The sequence below is a fragment of the Schistocerca gregaria genome, chromosome 2, assembly GCF_023897955.1.
Source record: "Schistocerca gregaria isolate iqSchGreg1 chromosome 2, iqSchGreg1.2, whole genome shotgun sequence".
Classification (NCBI taxonomy): Eukaryota; Metazoa; Arthropoda; class Insecta; order Orthoptera; family Acrididae; genus Schistocerca; species Schistocerca gregaria.
In genome coordinates, this window is record NC_064921.1 from 142156618 (window position 1) to 142174096 (window position 17479).

At 41.3% G+C, this 17479-nt stretch overlaps 2 protein-coding genes across 2 annotated transcripts in view; one reads left to right on the top strand and one right to left on the bottom strand.

Annotated features, from left to right (window-relative positions):
- The window catches only part of LOC126336531 (proline-rich protein 2-like), a 34598-nt gene extending 20534 nt beyond the window's left edge, over window positions 1-14064 (bottom strand). Inside the window, exon 1 of the transcript XR_007564971.1 lies at window positions 14032-14064. The gene's annotated coding sequence lies outside the window, so the exon portion shown is untranslated. The remainder of the gene's footprint in view (window positions 1-14031) is intronic.
- The window catches only part of LOC126336538 (proline-rich protein 2-like), a 479405-nt gene that overhangs the window by 70767 nt on the left and 391159 nt on the right, over window positions 1-17479 (top strand). The gene's annotated exons all lie outside the window — the stretch shown is intronic.

A 17479-nucleotide genomic window follows, 5' to 3' on the forward strand; every position in this document is an offset into this window, starting at 1 on the left:
CGGAAGCCGGAGGAGGATGCTCAGTGTGTGAAGAACCTTCGGAATTCGAAACTCAGTTACAGCAAGCTGTTTCTCACGCACCGACATAGTTATGTTACACACTTCCATGTTACACGCTACAATTCGGAGCCTTCTGGCAGCAGAGAGCTCCAAACACGTAGACATGAAGGATCAAGTCTTCGAATGATAATAACGTTTGTTTTGTTTAAAAAGCTGTGAGAGTTTTCACATAAAAAATAGAAGGCATTGCTTTTGGGCATACCCTCATAAGTAGATAAATTAGAGGCATAGCACAAACTTTGACAGACAAAGACGTGGAACAAAACTGTCAGTGTTTTAGGATAACCGCAGTGCAGTGGCACGTATGAAATTTCAAGTGCGGTCCTCCTATTTTGGAGTCGCGTGTCTTAACCTCCGTGACATCGTCTTCAGTTCTGCTCATACTGCATCATTGCTTTAAAGACAGATAACGCCTATCCACAAGACCTGTGTGTAATTCAAAAAGTATCATGATGATTTATCCATTGACAAAAAACTACTCCCCCCCCCCCCCGAGATCTCCTGGAGGTGACCGTGAGAAATGATTGATTAATCAACGAAGGGGTAACGTTCTACAAGTAGGGTCGTGGAGTTTGAACGTGGTAGGGAGGCTAGAAAATCTGAAAAGGGAACTACAAAGGCTTCATCCAGATATAGTGGTTATCAGTGAACTGAAGTGGAAAGAAGACAGACGAGTATAGGGTAATATCATCAGCACAAGAAAGTTGTGTTACCAAAGTATGATTCGTTATGAATAGGAGGGTAGGACAGACAGTGAGCTGCTATGATAGTTCAGCGATAGGGCTGTCTTCACCAGAATTGACAGCAAACCGACACCGACAATAATAGTTCAAGGGTACATGCCAACATCGCAATCAAAAGATGAAGAGGTAGAGAAAGTGTATGAGAATACTGAACGGGTAATTTAGTACGTAAAGAAAGAAGAAAATCTAATAGTCATGGAGGACTGGAATACGATTGTAGAGGAAAGAGTAGAAGAAAAGATTACGGGACAATATGGAATTGGTAATATCAGTGAGAGGGGAGAAAGACTAATTGAGTTCTGCAATGAATTGCAGCTAGTAAAAGTGAACTCACTATTCAAGAATCACAAGACAAGGGGGTATATTTGGAAAAGGCTGGGAGAGACGGGGAGATCTCAGTTACATTGCATCATAGTCAGGCAGAGATTTTGAAGTCAGATATTGGATTGTAAGACTTACGAAGGAGCAAATATAAACTCAAATCACAAATTAGTAATGATGATGAGAAGGAGGATAAAAATTTAAAAGAGTAGTGGGGAAGAATCAATGAGCAAAAAGTGGGATACAGATATACTAATGAACAAAGAGATACGCTTACTGAATAGCACAGTAGACAGTTAAGTGAAAGAAAAACATAAGTACAAGGAAGGTAACTGTGAAGAAACCATGGGTATCAAAAAATACTTCTGTTGATCGACGAAAGAAAAATGTTCTGGGAGTACATAAATATAAGACACTTAGGAATGAAATAAGTAGGAAGTACAGGGAAGCTAAATCGAAATGTCTTCGTGAAAATGTGAAGAAATCCAAAAAGAAACGATTGTCGGGGAGACTGATTCAGCACACAGTAAAGTCAAAGCAACATTCAGTGAAATTAAAAGCAAGGGAGATAACATTAAGAGTGCAGTGGGAGATTCGCGGTTAAGTGCCGAAGAGAGAGCAGATAGGTGAAAAGAGGACATTGATGGCCTGTACGAGGTGCGCGACTTGTCTGATGCCCGTGACAGAAAAAGAAACGTGAGTCGACAAGCAAGAGAGAGGGGATCCAGTATTAGAATCAGAATTTAAAAGAGTTTTGGACGACTCGAGATCGAATAAGTCAGAAGGGCTAAATAAAGCTCAGTTGGAATTTCTAAAATCATTGGGGGTAGGGGCAACAAAACAAGTATTCACTTTGGTGTGTAGAAGGTATGACACTGCTGAGATACCAACAGACTTTGGGGAAATCATTATCCACACAATTTAGAACATAGCAAGAGCCGACAAGCAAGAGGATTATAGCACAATCAGCTTAACAGCTCGTACAAGCCAGTTGCTTACAATAATAATATAGAAAATAATTTAAATGTAAATTGTTAGTCTGTTAGTTGACGATTAATTTGACTTTAGGTAAACGCACCCCACAGACTGTTCTGACGTTGCGATTGATAGCAGAAGCAAGACTGAAGAAAAATCAAAACATGTTTATAGGATCTGTCGACCTGGAGGAAGCGATCGACAATCTTAGCTGCTGCAAGATATTCGGAATTCTGAGAAAAATAAGGCTAAGCTGTAGGAAAAGAGGGTTAATACACAATATGTACAACAATAAGGACGGAACGATAAGATTGGAAGACCAAGAAAGAAATGCTCGTATTAAAAAGGCTGTAATACAGGGAAGCAGGCTATCACCCCTTCTGCTCAATCTGTACATTCAAGAAGTAATAATGGAAATAAAAGACAGGTTCAAAAGTGGAATTAAAATTCAGGGTAAAAAGATATCAGTAATAACTTTCGCTGATGACTTTCCGATCCTCAGTGAAAGTGAAAATGAATTATAAATCTACAGATCTTGCTAAATTAGTTAAGGCAATTCTGGCACTTTTAAATCGTTCTCGACGAATTTCCTTCAAAAATCGAAATTTTCTGACTTCTTTCCTTAGTTTATATATGTGTCCATTGACAAAAACTTACACAGGTTGTCTGCACAACTGTAGGTAAATTTATCAGATCAAGTTGACAACAGTTTCAGCAAACGTTTATGGACTGTTGTCGTACACTTAAGCAAGTAAAAATATCTCATGGTAATTGAAATGGTTTCCAAAGCTTTTGGCATAAAATATATCGTAAATAATTACCTAATATTTAAAATGGAGTTGTCTGCAAATGATAACATTACTAGGTGGGAATAACGAAGCTTTTATGTTCGTGGCTTCTCTGATTATCTCGAAATAGGCAAAATTCAGTATGAATAGACGAGAGCAGTGATTATCATCAGCCGTTCGTCTGAAAAGACAGACAGGTATCACCATGCCGCAGCCAGGAGACTCTACCTGGACCTCCTAGACCAACTGGAGGCCACTGCACCTGTTGGTCCACGTGGCTCACCAACTGGAGGTCCTGAGCCAACAAGCCATTCTTCTGGCGGTTCTGAACCAGCTGGACAACCAGGCTCTCCAACGGGATGTCCTGAGCTAACAAGTGAACCTGCTTGAAGTTATGAACCGACTGGATGGCCCCAGCCAATTAATGTACCTCAACCCACCGGAGGACCTCAGCCAACTAGGCCCCCTGGCCACCTTCTGGGCTACCTGGTGGTTTTTGCGTTGTATATGTGTATTGTACTTTATCAGGGCTCTCGAACAACAAGAAATTTTATCCATGCAATTTGTGTTACGTCCTAACAGAAATTACTAATGAAAGTCATCGTAAATTATTGAAAATTTCATTGCAAATTTCTTTCTCATTAAAACAGAAACGAAAATTCTCCATCTTTATTTCCGCTATTGCGAACTGTATGAAAACTTCTTTTGGAAAACAACGAAAGTTATAACTCAATGTAAAAGTATAAATGATGAACAATTAAGATCTATTAATAGTAAATTAAGTTTCCCAGTTCATCTAATACTTTTTGGAAAATTAATGGTTCCAATACGTGTTCTATGTAATCCAATGAAACGTTCACCATCGAGTGCACTCTGCGCACACCACGATTTGTATGTGGTTATGTATTATTCACTGATTAATGTGTGAAGAATATTGAATGAGTCTACAAACAGTATTACGTGAGTTCAATTGGAGTATTATTCCTGTACGATTTTACAGATATTATCTCTTTAATAGCTCGTTGATGACACGACGTGCGTGGAGTCAAAAGGCTACAGCACAGCATCAAAAGGCGTTTCACATCCCGCATTTCAACATATGCAACCCAGTTACAATAGTATAAGGGTGCGGCGCTGGACCTGCTACAGCTCAAAAAAGCATTCGCCGTTGGCACCAGCTGTTTCAAAACAATAGTCTATCTTTTTGGAATCATCTGTCCACTATCTGGTTTGATACAGCCCGCCGTCTATCTTGTGACAATCTCTTCATCTGAGAATAGCACTTTCACTCCACATCCTCAATTATTTGTTGGGTATACTCCAACCTCTGTCATCTACCACGCTTTTTACCCTCTGCAGCACGCCTAGTAACATGGAAGTTACTCCACAAATGTCCTATCATTCTATCCCTTCTTCTTGTCAATTTTTCCAGTTGTTCTTTGGAGAACTTCCTCATCCTTATCTTATCAGGTCACCCATATTTTAACATCATTCTATGGTTCCACCTCATAGAGCAGTTCCTGGGATGAGGAGATGCACTGGACCCAGATCGAATTCGCTTGGTGAATTAAGGTCGAAGGTCGATGTGACAGCCAGCCAGAGTGTGTTTCATTAGGCGGTTTTCAGCATCGCACGAGATGAATACCGGACTGGTACCCAAGTCCCGCTTAGTTACACGATTAGAAAACATTTGGAAAAGTTTCGCTGACTTTCACATGAACAACGCTACATGCAGATGGTCGGGGTTACACATATTCATGCTCACGGGTAATGAGATATCGACAGGAAGGGCTTCTGGACGTCGCTTAAATTAAGAATGTCAAATCCGTTAATAACTATTCCGACACTGCGCCGGTGCTGACATAGGTACAAGGAAGTACAATGAAGAGAACAATCTATGGCTCTCTCACTATAATTCGCTTCTGGCGTATGAAAAAGCTATGATTCATTAGGATGCATGTACATTCTCAGAAATTTCTTTCTAAAATTAAGGGCTGTTTTTGATGCTAGTAAACTTCTTTTGTATAGGAATGCCCTCTTAGCTTGTGAATCTTCTTTTTATACCCTCATTGCATTGTGTGTCGTTTGATATTTTTTCTCCAAATGTAAAGAAAATTGCTGAACTTCGTCTACATCGTTCTTCATTCCATTCATTAGTATATGTAATTCTTCCTCCCTTTCACTGATAACAGTCTCATCAGCAAATTTTACCACTGCTATCCTCTTAGATTGAATTTTAACCCCGCTCATGAAGCTTCCTTTTTGTATCTGTCATTCCCTTTTCATTGTATAGACTGAACAGTAGGGGCCAAAATCTACGTCCTTATTTTACACCCTTTTTAAGGGGGGGGGATGTGACAGAAAATGTAATCCTTTATTTAAAAAACCATTATAAATACCATTTATTAATGTACAAATCTAAAATTCTGCATGTGTAAAGCAAAAGAGCTGTGTTTTAAAGGAAAAATATTATAAAATATGCACGATTAATATTTTGCCAGAAATTTTAAAATTTTAATTTTTATTGTCTTTTTTATAAAAAGTCATAACTCAAATTCTAATCATATAATTAATCTGAAAATTTTATTGTAGTGTTATGAGAAAGTTATAAGACCATTGAACTAAGGTTATTAACTTATGGTACAAATTGTATCCTTAACAGTTTTAAATTTTGCAAATCCAAAATAACTTTTTTCTACATACAGTCATCCTAAGATCAGTATGTAATTGCAGGATCTCGTATTTTTTAGTTCCAGGGAGACAGCAACAGGTTGTGAACAGTTTCTGAAAATTTCGTAGCATAAGCACATATACTTTTTGAGAAAAGGCTTGTAATAACGTAAAAATGGTAAAACAAAGAAAATGTGGTTCAAAGATTTTCTTCTAATACTTATACATGTAATAAGCTTCCCTCAATTTTAAAATCCTTCATACTGATACTCCTCATCCTCCAGGTTTCTCCTCTCTCTTCTTTGAATCTGCCTGGCCTGTATTTGCAGGTAAGACACTGATCTGTTAGCTTTCTTGGCCCTGCTCTCGTAAAATGCTTTTGTTGGAAACACACCAGGATCTATACCAACTCTCTTCAGCACTTCAGTTCTGCCATTATTTCCGTTATTGTAACATAAAGCTGCATCATGGACACCTATTTTGAATACTTGAAGTCCACAGAATGTCCCTTCTGAGCATCTAATCCAAATTAAATTATTGAGGCTTTCACCAGCATTTTGTGTCTTTCTGTGAAGACACTTCCTCAATAAATCATGGTTTGCAAGAAACCTGTATGTTGGCTTAACTGTATTCATAACAGGTTCTGGTAATGAGTGTTTATATGAATACATCTCATTTCTGTTGCTGAACTTACATCAATCGTCTTCCAGATACAGATTGTGCACTGGTGTTTGGTCAGTGGATAGTTTGTGAAAAAAATTGTCCACACAGCACTCCTCATTGCCTCTAAGCTATGTGTGTTTTTCCTGTTAGCTCTCCCATCTAATAACTGAAGAGAATCAATTTCTTTCAGAGTAAACCTGCCTTTACCTCCTAGTTTTTTCCATCCTCAAGTACTTCACCTATTTTCTCTTTCAGCAAGCGACGAAGCCTACCGCCAAGCCTCTTTTGGATGTGGTCAAGACATTCCAGCTTTTCTATTGTTGCATTTTACGGATTTTTATCAGTTAAAGCTTTGAATGAAGAGGAGTCCCCATCGCCAAGGTATTTAGTATACCTAACACCATAATGGTCCTCAGATCCGGAGAACATCCTCACAACTGCAGCATTCTCCATGCCTCCACTTGAACCACTAAAATTTTTAGAGCATGCTACTGCATGCTTTTCTTGCCCCTCTTTCTCACTGTCTTCATTGGTGGACATTTTCCTTGTTGTACGCTGGTGGCAGTATTTAGACAAAATTTCTACATCTAAAACTTTACCCGAGTCAATACCAATAACAGATGCAACTCCATACGGAGATGTGTGATCCCATTTCATCCAGGTCCTATCTATAGACAAATGCAGGTCAGTAACATTTGTAGGAGGTTGATTGTCGTGATTATCTACCCCAGGATTTGTTTCTTTTTGGTTTATTTCCGCCAATTCCAGCACTTCGTTCTTCATAGAAACTTTTTCAGTATCGCATACAGCATCAGACATTTTTTATTTACGTTTTCAAACCTTGCATGAGGTGGAGGCATGTTCAGAAAACCACACAATAAATTATCTCCTTCCCTGCCCTGTCCAAGGCATCTCAGAACATATGATAACCTAAAATTGCTTTCATAGGTACCAGCGTCAGTTATTTTTTGGAAGAGGAAAATGAAAATTCATAACGACACGAATTACAAATTAATTTAAAGTCACGATCTCTTCCCACTCTTCTTTCTTCAACAACAGTCATGCACTCCGTATTTTTACAGGTAACACGTGAACGTGTAAACTTTGTAGCCTAGCAGAGAATCTCTAAATCAATAAGTCTGTTTTATAGGTTTCAGAGAGCGCATGTTTAACTCGGCCTTATGCAGACATGCAAAGTATATCCTTGATGCAGGATACTCTGTGATTGGATCTTTCGCTTTTTATGGTACTAAAATACTGGGCTGTGACTGAGAGAGTAAAATGAGTCCGTGCTCTGCGAAACTTTCTTTCTCCTCTCTCAGTTCTGGTACAATTTTCTTCCATAACACTTTCTTTAGTTTCTTCCTCTACTACCATTTTCCAGTCCCTCATGATTTCATAATTATGAATCTCCTTTTAGATAATTATGTTCATTTATTTTCTCTGTCATCTTGTGCGTATCATGTAGGGATGTATACTTAGACTGTTGCTGCAGGTGCTGCTCTGCTGTCTATTCTGATGAGAACAACCCTGTCACTAAACTGTTCACAGTAACTCGCTCTCAAGTTTACCTTCCTATTCATTACGATTATTCCCCTGTAACACCTTGTTCCATTGCAAATCGGTATTACCATACATTGTTCTGGCCAACAACAGTTATCTTCCTTGCTGTTTGAATTGCTCGCTGAGTTTCTTTCTATGTATATGGCTCGTTTGCCATTGTAGTTATATTCTATAAACAAACTAGCGGCACTGTAATCGCCTGTCTTAAGTATACATATCTCGCAGCTGTGTGTTTATGAGGAGAGCAAGAATGGTGCAGTCAGAGTGACAGAACAAAGCCATCAGTGTCTATGCAGCAAAATGGTGTCGAACCCTGAAGTGTCAGCCGAGGTGCAGTGGAAGGTGATTGGAAGAATATAGGCAAGTAAAAGTCATTAATTGCAGTTCGGATGCTTTAATGTTTGTAGACTGCTTTATCAGTTTACAGCCACCAGCTCGTAATCTAGATGATGTATTTAGGAGTGCCTAAGGAGTGCAATGTATGCCTATGGCCGAGAATTGCCGTCAACGATGGAATAGAAACGCTGTTTGCCTCATACAGTATGTGCACAGAAAGATTCATTACCTTGCTGTATAAATAGGTGCAAACAGTTCATCTATTATCAAAGGAGTGACGTTTTTGATTTGATTACGTTAACATGACCAGTGGACTAAACGAAGGAAACGTTGTTGTCTTCGTAGATAATCTCCAGTGTAGCCTCAAATTGACTTGGCAAAAAGCCATCTTCCACGAGAAACAGCGAATATGCAGAATCATAGGGAAGAAAACTTTGAGTCTCGTTTGCCAGTGCGACAGTTAACGATGTTATTACAGAAAAGGGACATTCTACCACAAACCCGCAGGTCCTTATTTTGCAAGCGAAAAAACGTTGTTCACTTGCTATGCAAGCGATAGTAATTATCAGCACATGCTGAAAGTTCTTTTCTCAGTCAGTAACAGCAAAAACATAAAATACAAATTAATCAGCTGATTGGATTTTCTGGCTGTATTTGACTGTCAAACACAAAGAGGAAAATATTACCTTCCAATCAAATAGTCATAAACAAAAAAAAGTTTTTAGTGAACACTAGTAGGAAATAGCAGTGCACCTATAGTTAACTTGACCTATAAATTGTTATTCTAAATTCTAACAAAAACTTTTTGGTAGAAATGCCTGAAGATAAAAGCGAATCTGAGTGTTTCTTTCTTGTGTGGAACGTTTATGCAATATTAGTCCACAATTTACTGTTACTATTCTCAGAGGTTTGAGATACAGAAACACAGAATATGTTAAAAGAAGAGGTTAAAGGCACAGTGACTCTGCCAGTGTAGCAATTACTGCTCAGAAAATATGCAGTTAGTATTACCCAAGAGTTTGCCAGCTAAATTAAGTTAGAAGCGATTCATAGATACTCTATACATAGCACAGCATAGGCGCACAGATCTAACAGCCAACTGTTTGACTGTTTTCTACATTTTCTTCCTTGGAGAACAGGAAACATGAATGACAAATACCCAGTGGACTTAAATGAGTTACCCTTGTAGTCTTATAGCCCCTAAGAGGCCCTAGCAGCAGCGCATACACTTCTCCCTGTTGTAAAATTCTGGTACAAACCTGTTCCTCTCCATCACATGATAAGATAAAAATGATCGAATTTGTAATCTTTTGTGTTTGCACATTTTATAGCCCAGCGCTTCTCCCAAAGAATACTTTCTGCCATTTCCTGCTGCCAGTGACTTAAATCTGTGACATTTTTATTTCAATCAATCTCATAACTTCATCAGTTTCACAGCAGAATAAAACAACCTAATTAAGGCTTTCAGTTGCTGATTTAATGAGACATACAAAACTAAAAGTGACAATAAAAATCCAAAACAATAAATTAAGGTGTATTTAGTGGCCAAGGAGGAAGGAAGATCTGTAGTTATGCTTCATGTGAGATTCTTGTGCTGTTTCGTTAGAAGACACCGAGCAAAATGTTGCTAGGTGGTGCTGGTGCTCCAGTAGGCTGAGGTCCTCCAGTAGGCTATGGCTCACCAGTTGGTTGTGGCCCTCCAGTTGGTTCAGGTCCTCCAGCAGGCTGACCTGTTGGGTCAGCGCCTCCAGTTGGTGGTCCAGGAGGACCATTGGTTCAGGACCTCCTGTAGGTTGACCTGTTGGGTCAGGACCTCCGGTTGGTGGACCAGGTGGGCCAGTTGGTTGTGGCCCTTCAGTGGGTCCAGGAGGGCCAGGAGGAGTCTCCTGGCACCTGCATGCTGTCAGCTGCATCAGAATTATATGATATTGTCTGGAATGAGCTATGAAGGCATAGCTTACAACTCACCCTCACAGCTCACGGAAATTATAGCTTCTTGGTCGAGCTCTGGCAGATGTTTGAAAATAAATCATTTGATTAATTTCATACGCTGGGTTATATTAATTATCTGTGTGCCATGTCATTCAATTTTTGTAGTATCGACTGCCATTGAATAATGAAGCTGTTGATGATCCTCAACATGTTATGGGGAAGGGTGTCCTGAGAAGTCTTAGGTCGCATTTTAGTTATGTATTGTAGACTGGATTATTAAACAGACTTGGTAAATACTGAGAATAACTTTGTATTTCTGTATAAGAACAGAGGAATGAACTGGAACTGAAACGTGTTTTACCCTCTCAGTAATGACCATTTGACACTGAGTCAACAGTATTACATGTAATGAAATTATAGCTACGTTTCCTAAGTCGTTTATGCTTTTAAACAAGAGTTAAAACTCTCTTACACTCTACCCTCCAAGGTATGAACATAAATTCGGTTTTTTCTTCCTCAGGGCAATTTTTCCATCACAGGTAAACAACTTCCACACATCATTTAAGTGCAATGGACTTCAAAAATCTAGGCCTGCACACAGACACTATCGGATCAAAGATATTTGGAGGTATTAGTAGACAATAATATGAATGGGATTTGGCCACCTTTCCCTTTATCACGGCTTGATCTCCGCTGGGGACATTTTCAGTGAGGTGTTTAACGATTGTGGAATAACAGGACCATTCTTCATACAATGTAGGCCCATTCTTCCTCAAGAGACCATTTCAGAGAAGGTAGAACACTGGGATCTAGAGCGAAGTCGACCTAACTCATCAAGTAATTGTTCCATTAGGTTCAGGTAAGGACTCTTGGCAGGCCAGCCCATTTCAGGAATGTTATTCTACACATACCGCTGGCACACAAGTACTCGTTTATGACAATGTGCACGCTGACACAATCAATCATCGTCACCGACAGTTGCTCTACTGCACATAGTACACAGTGCTATAAAGTGTGTTCATATCCTTCCGAATTTGTCGTATTCTTCAGTGCGACAAGTGATGCACATCATAACCACGAAAATGCCCCCATAATAATTCATCAACTCCTTCGTGCTCCACTTTTGGCATTACATATGATGGCGAGTAATGTTCTACAGGTATTCGTCGAATCCGAAGCCGTCATCGGATTGCCACAGGATATAGCGTGACTCATAACTCCAAATCCTCGTTTCCAGCCATCCATTGTCCACCCGACTCGCTCTTTACGCCAGTTAAATTTACATCTTCACTCTCACTTCCCCGCTTTGCTGTTCCAGTGTCGCACATTATCTCCGCGTGGCCTCGAATCTCTGATTTTATCTTCGTTGTCTTCTCACGAGATGTACGTGAGAGGAAGCGATATATTTGTTGAGTCTTCTAGCAACGTACATTGTCGAATCTTCAACAATAAAGTGCAATGTGATGCATAACGCCTGTCTTGTAGCTTCTGCCACTGCAGTTGGCTGACTAGCTCTGTGAAGCTTTCCTGCCTTCTAATTGAACCTGTAACGAAATGCGCTGCTCTTCTATCAACCCTATCTGCTACGAACCGCATGCTTACCAGCAGCGGTTAGGTAATGGTCGAATGTTTTGAAACTTACTTTCTTTGTTTGATGCAATACACTTCTTGAGGATTTTCCCAACGAATCTCAGGCAGGCTTGTGTCTTACTTACAATTAATTTTGTATGCTCGTTCGATTTCATGTCGCTCAGTACGCGTACTCCTAGATGTTTTATGGAAGAAACTGTTTACAGTGGTTCTTCTGCGAATGTGTAATAATACGAGTACAATAAAGGGTCTCCCTGTCAATGAATGAGCAGTACGTTACGTCTGTTGATGAGTGTCAACTGCCACGGCCTGCACCAAGGGCCGATCCTCTACAGGTCTTCCTGCAATTCGCTACAATTTAATAGCTTCGCGATTTTTCTGTACAAAAAGAATTGGCATGCAAAGCCTATGGAACTTCCGACGTTATCTGTTACGTAGTTATGTATATATTGCGAAAAGTAATGGCCCTATAGCATTATGTGGCTCTTTTACGTCTGAAGACTTCTTTGCATTCAGACTGAATGCTGTGTTCCGTTTTCTAGAAACTCTTTAGTCCAATCACACAGTTGGTATGATACTCCGTATACTCATATTTATTTCATTAGGTGGCAGTGGGGAATTGTATCGAATCCCTTTCGGAACTCATGGAAGACGGCATCTACGTGCGCACCTGTATCTGCTGCTTTCTGGGTCCCGTGAACGAATACAGAGAATTGGATCTCAAAGATAGTTGATCTCGGAACCCTTGTTGGTTCCTACAGTGGAGATTTTACACCTTCAGAGATATCATAATACGTGGACATAAAACATGTTCCAAAATCTTACAACTGACTGAAGTCAGAGATGCAGGCCTATAGTTATGTGCGTTTATTTGATACCAATGTTGAAAATAGGAATTATCTGTGCTTTTTTTCCAGTTATCAGGAACAGTTCGCTCCTCCAAAGACCTACGGCACACAGCTGGTGGAAGAGGGTCAAGTTCTTTCGCATACTCTATGTAGAATCGAATTTTTATTCCATCAGATTCAGTGGTATTCCTTCCACTGAGCGATATCAATTTCTTTTCTATCCCATGGTCACTTATTTCGATATTAGCCATTCTGCCGTTCGTGCCACGATTTACAGTAGACGATCTTCCTGTGTGGAACAGTTTTGGAAAAAAGATGCTTAATATTTCGGTCTTCTCATTGTTCTCCTCCGTTTCACTGCCATTATGGTCACACAGTGTCGGGACAGATGGCTTTGATCCGTTTAATGACATAACGTAAGACCAAAACTTCCACTACGTTAAATGTGTTTGCAGTTGAGAACACAGGCAACAATTAGCTATAGAAGAGAATGACTATACTTAAAGTTGGTGCCTGACCGCGACTCGAACCCTGATTTCCCGCTAATCGCGTGTGGTCACTTTACCGTTTGGCTATCCGTGTACTACCCACAACCATACCCAAACTTCCATATGTCGTCAACCATGTGTCTACGACCTGTACTCGTAGATCTATTATGTGTATTCCAGTAAGGGTGAGATATTTTACTTGAAAGACGCTCGCCCGGTGTCGGCGGATAAATACGATATTTCAGTGCCTGTGTTATTACGAATTACGTTGTAATATAGCTGCTTTGGATATGCACTCCACATTTACTCTCTGACATAGCTATAGGCTTCAGACCGGTGTGCGCAGGCGTTGTGCTAAATGACTTGGTGAGAACGATGGCTTCCCTGTAAGATTTTATATTGCGTAAATTATGTAATTATCAGTGTTATGAAAGTTTGTTCCTATTATTGTTCTCAGATCAATTGCACAACCCACATAGTTCTCACATTTTCTGGTGAATGCTTTTGAAATGCTGTATTTCTCTGAACGGAAATTTATTGGGGGGGGGGGGGGGTTGCTAAAGTGATGTTCCAAGAACTGCAACAAATTATTATAAATACTATTATCACTAGAGTTTTCTATATATTTCATCGTTATTATTGGTAAAATCATAGACGTCTAAACCAATTGCAAATGAACGTATATCCAAAGGTACCAGGTCGATTAATTTTATGCAGACAACACTCATCGTATCTGTCAGTATGTGATTTCTTACTTCCGTGTTCTAAAAGGAGAATCTTTAATTCCTCCTATTTCTAATGCCATAACCGAGAATAAGTAAACTACTGTCATCAAGAAACTGAAACGAGTGCTTCAGCTGAAAGAGGCCACTGAGTGTAACGTAAGTGTAAGCTAAGAAGGCGATAGGAACATTAAATAGTGAATAATAATGTCGGAAATATGTTCTTCTGAATACGTCCAACAACTTCTAATTATTATGTATACCTAATGGTGTAATTAAAAAATACAAGAACGTTCATCCTTGTTGAGCACGCCTCAGTAGCGACTGCACACCACAAGGCACAGGAGAAAAGTTGCCACGGTCGCTCTAATGGTGCTGAAGGACGGCCGAGATCATGGAATGCAGGTCTGTTATGTGTAACAACGTTGCGTGACGTTCTCCTTTCGTGACTGTACAACAATGCTACCGAAAATAGACCTGAATCTTACTGATATAATGCAACATCTGGATGCGCCCATAGGCTACAGAATACAACCGTGGAGGTGTTAAGAGTTTAAGTACTCTCTTCGTTACAATTTGGAAACGTACGTTGATACTCGCATGGCACCGAAATATTTATTGATTTCAACATACGAACTTTCAATGTATGACTTAAAACGGTGTGATGGAGATGAGTTCTTTGCAGGTATGGGTATTCTTATTGTGAAGAAAGTTCTCGAATGAGTTGTGTTTGACAGCAGGATCTGCCGTACAACCCATGCGATACAGTGCCAAGTCAGATTCCTATTCTGAATTACTCTTCCTCAAGGAACATGAATTAATTACTTATTCCAATACATGCTCCCTTAATTTCACGACAGTAACAGTGGGTATATGAACACAGTCTGATGATTGTACGTAAATTAATTTTAAAAAGGAGTACAGGCTATTGCATTTTAGATTCAAATACATCAACAGATACAACTTCGTCTAGATATTCATCTACACTCCTGGAAATTGAAATAAGAACACCGTGAATTCATTGTCCCAGGAAGGGGAAACTTTATTGACACATTCCTGGGGTCAGATACTTCACATGATCACACTGACAGAACCACAGGCTCATAGACACAGGCAACAGAGCATGCACAATGTCGGCACTAGTACAGTGTATGTCCACCTTTCGCAGCAATGCAGGCTGCTATTCTCCCATGGAGACGATCGTAGAGATGCTGGATGTAGTCCTGTGGAACGGCTTGCCATGCCATTTCCACCTGGCGCCTCAGTTGGACCAGCGTTCGTGCTGGACGTGCAGACCGCGTGAGACGACGCTTCATCCAGTCCCAAACATGCTCAATGGGGGACAGATCCGGAGATCTTGGTGGCCAGGGTAGTTGACTTACACCTTGTAGAGCACGCTGGGTGGCACGGGATACATGCGGACGTACATTGTCCTGTTGGAACAGCAAGTTCCCTTGCCGGTCTAGGAATGGTAGAACGATGGGTTCGATGACGGTTTGGATGTACCGTGCACTATTCAGTGTCCCCTCGACGATCACCAGAGGTGTACGGCCAGTGTAGGAGATCGCTCCCCACACCATGATGCCGGGTGTTGGCCCTGTGTGCCTCGGTCATGTGCAGTCCTGATTGTGGCGCTCACCTGCACGGCGCCAAACACGCATACGACCATCATTGGCACCAAGGCAGAAGCGACTCTCATCGCTGAAGACGACACATCTCCATTCGTCCTTCCATTCACGCCTGTCACGACACCACTGGAGGCGGGCTGCACGATGTTGGGGCGTGAGCGGAAGACGGCCTAACGGTGTGCGGGACCGTAGCCCAGCTTCATGGAGACGGTTGCGAATGGTCCTCGCCCATACCCCAGGAGCAACAGTGTCCCTAATTTGCTGGGAAGTGGCGGTGCGGTCCGCTACGGCACTGCGTAGGATCCTACGGTCTTGGCGTGCATCCGTGCGTCGCTGCGGTCCGGTCCCAGGTCGACGGGCACGTGCACCTGCCGCCGACCACTGGCGACAACATCGATGTACTGTGGAGACCTCACGCCCCACGTGTTGAGCATTTCGGCGGTACGTCCACCCGGCCTCCCGCATGCCCACTATACGCCCCCGCTCAAAATCCGTCAACTGCACATAGGGTTCACGTCCACGCTGTCGCGGCATGCTACCAGTGTTAAAGACTGCGATGGAGCTCCGTATGCCACGGCAAACTGGCTGACACTGACGGCGGCGGTGCACAAATGCTGCGTAGCTAGCGCCATTCGACGGCCAACACCGCGGTTCCTGGTGTATTCGCTGTGCCGTGCGTGTGATCATTGCTTGTACAGCCTTCTCGCAGTGTCCGGAGCAAGTATGGTGGGTCTGACACACCGGAGTCATTGTGTTCTTTTTTCTATTTCCAGGAGTGTATATCTAAACTATGCTAATCCCTGCGAAGTGCCTGGCAGAGGTTAGTTCTCACTCTACGACGAAATTAGACGCCGTCCCATTACCGCATGGAGCATATGATTTCATGAATGGTTTTGTTCACGATGTACTCTTGTCCTCACCGTCCCTACGACTGCGAAACAGAGGGATTGTAGTATATTCCTACATTCATGACTGAAGAGCGTTTCTTGAAATTTTCTACTTTCGAGGAATAGTAGGCGTCTATCTTCTAGAGTGCAGTTCTAGCTTTTTGGTGTGACGCTCTGCGATCTGTCCCAGAAACCATTGAGAATTCGTGATTCCATTCTTTGTTTAGGTTCATCAGTCCCTGTCACTCCTATTGGGTATCGGTACCACATACTTTAGCACTATTCTAGGATAAGTCGTACGAATGCTTTGTAAGCAATGTGATTTGCATATTCATTGCGTTTTTCTAGTATCCTACCAATTAACGATAGGCTACAGTCTGATTTAATTACGGTTGAGTCTACGGCATCATTCCATTTCATATCATAACAAATCGTTGCATCAAGGTACGAGGGTTGCACAGAAATATGGAAACATCGCGAGAAACCCATGTTTGAACATAAATGCAAATGCTGACCAAGCCTGCTAGTTGCGCAGTTGTACTTGATCATGAACATCATCTATGGTATGTCCTCAATGCTTTGCAAGTGTCAGTCGTGGGTACAACAATGTTCTGCGTAGTTGTGAGTGTATTATGTCGGAGCTAAGTGAATTCAAACGTGGCCAAGTTATTGATGCCCATTGGGCGAGTACCTTAGTAACAAAAGAAGCCGAAGTGTTTGGTACTTCGAAAGGCGCCGTATCTAAGAGTTACACTGCATACGGGGAAAACATAAAAACATCATCTGCTAAGTCACGACATGGAAGAAAGTGTTTGTAATCATGACGGATGGTCATTGAAGAGGAATGTGACGAAAAATAAGGGGGCAATAGCTTTAAATGTCACTGCAGAGCCAAATGTCTGTCCCACGAAGCCGTTAACACAAAAAACATGGAAGGGAATCCATAAGCAGAGAACTGCTCAGTGACTGGAATTCCAAAACCACGCGTCACTGATGCGTGGTGCCGAAGTGCTGGTGGTTCTGTGATGTTTTGGGCAGTCATATCGTGGTATTCCGTGGGCCACATGGTTACTCTGCAAGATGACATACAGCCAAGGATTATGTGACTACTTTCGCTCACCCGTGATGACAAGGTGACATGGCCCATGTTCACACATCTTGCATTATCCAGGACTGGGTTTATGAACACGAGGATGAACTGAGCATTTCCCCTGCCCACCACTGTCACGTGATCTGAATATTATTGCACCCTTGAAGTCTGTTTT